The sequence below is a fragment of the Oreochromis aureus genome, linkage group 16, assembly GCF_013358895.1.
Source record: "Oreochromis aureus strain Israel breed Guangdong linkage group 16, ZZ_aureus, whole genome shotgun sequence".
In the NCBI taxonomy this organism is placed as follows: domain Eukaryota; kingdom Metazoa; phylum Chordata; class Actinopteri; order Cichliformes; family Cichlidae; genus Oreochromis; species Oreochromis aureus.
The window spans coordinates 8,375,514-8,377,504 of record NC_052957.1 but is presented as its reverse complement, the minus strand read 5'-3'; positions in this window follow the sequence as shown (position 1 = coordinate 8,377,504).

Sequence of the window (1,991 nt, the reverse complement as noted above, 5' to 3'; positions counted from 1 at the left end):
TACTGGGAATATTTGCTGAGCACAGGCCCCGCCCCCAGCGGCCGGTGATTGGTCCTCGTTTGGCTGGGGAAGTCAATTGGAGCCGGGCTGTCACTCAAAGAGGGCAACTGGTTCAGTTCAGAGGGGCGACTGTGCGCAGAAATGGGAGCCGAAAACCCACCGACTCACACTCCAGCCAGAGTCCGTGCAAATTCACCCACATTTTAGCATCAGGAATAAACCGAAAAACGCGTGAATGCGAGCGTAAAGCTTCTCATCTCACCTTTTTAAAGGTTTACGCAGCGCACCGGAGTCCATGTAAATAAAGTGCGTTTTTACTCTGCAGCGCGTTCATTGCATAAGAAACATCATGAAAACATTTGCTCCCATCAGGCTCGTACACGGGACTGTGTGTGTGTTTGCTGCAGGAGCTCACACACATACACACTCACACACACACTCGAACTCAGCAAGTCGAGTTTTTCCGCAAGCCAAGAGTGCCCACTAGCGGAAAATCTGCGCCAGAGACAGCCGAAGAGAAAGATTTAGGTTTATCTTACTTCTAAATTAAAGTTTAAAAAGGGAAAAAAAGACAAAATATATAGTTTTAATTAAAAAGGAGTGAATCGGGACAGAGTATAATGGATTTAAAGGAGGAATTTAAACATTCTTAAAGGTTAAAAGGTAGTTTTTCCTATGTTCCCGTCTTCTCGCCCTTTAATAAACGTTTTCCACTTTTCTAGAAGCTCAGACTGATTAACATGAGTCCTGACCTGCATGTTCACTCTTAGCCGTCGTTAAACACGTGCAGACTTTTAAAAACGTTTTAAAGGCTCATAATGACGTCTCAGGACTCGGTTCCTCTTATAAAGACATTTCCCAGACTGTTAACATGCCCACACTGTCTAATTCACTTTTTATATTTTATCTTACCTGCATATTGACATGAAACACATTAGCACTTTCATGAAAAAAAAGGTTTTACAGGATTAAAAAAGACGTTTTTCCCCTTTAATAAATAAAAATTCGAGCCTCCTAACATTCTTACAGTTGGTTTAAATAATAAAAACGAGACTTTTTACCCGTTTATTCCCCTTTTATAGAAATTACAAACATTTAACCCTTTTTGAAAACGTCTTTAGAGGCCCCAACCCAGTTTATTTCTTCCCCCTTTAATAAAAATATTTTCTATGCTCAGATTTTGCTTAATTACTTTTAAAAACATTATTTCCCGCTTGTGTGTTGCCCAGTAAATTAAATTTACACACATTCACACCTTTAAATAAACATTTTCAGGGGATAAAAATGAGTTCTGCTGTGTCCTAGGACTCCTTTCCTGTAATAAATAATATTTTCCAGCCTTCAAACATGCTCAGCCTTCGTTCAATTAACTCTACAAACATTATTATTACTATTTTATCTGTTTATTGAAATGAAACAGTCACACCTGCTGACTTTTGGTAAACAGACTCTAATTTAATGAGCACTCCTCTCTGTGAAGTTTTCACACTCTCTCACACTTCACGCTATCTGCGGTTTTAAAGTGGATTGCGGGTGTTTGTTTTGCGGATCTTCACCCGGGAGATAATTGAGGAGTCCCCCCAGTCCTCCCTTCTCCTCTGCCGGCCTGGAATCAACACACAGAGCTGCCTTTAATCCCCACTATTTGTTTTTATTGATGTTTCTAATTGTTTCTGTTTCAATCAGGCAGAGGAAGCTTCTGCCAGTCTTAAAAGCTCTTCCTGAAGCCGTCGGGCCACGAAAGCGTCTGTGCGCAAAGATCAGCCAAAACAAGCGTAAAACACACACGCGCACTTACCTGTGACTGTCTGACACTTAGAAACAGGAGGTCAGTCTGCACAGGATTTACACTTGCCTCCGTTTTTTTTCCTACAGCGTTAAAATATGTAGGGAGTTGCGTGGAAACCTAATTTAATTAAAGTTCGTGGAAATAAAAGTGGGTTTAAGTGTCGTGTAAGTTCGGTTTAAGAGAAATTCAAGTTAATTTCGTT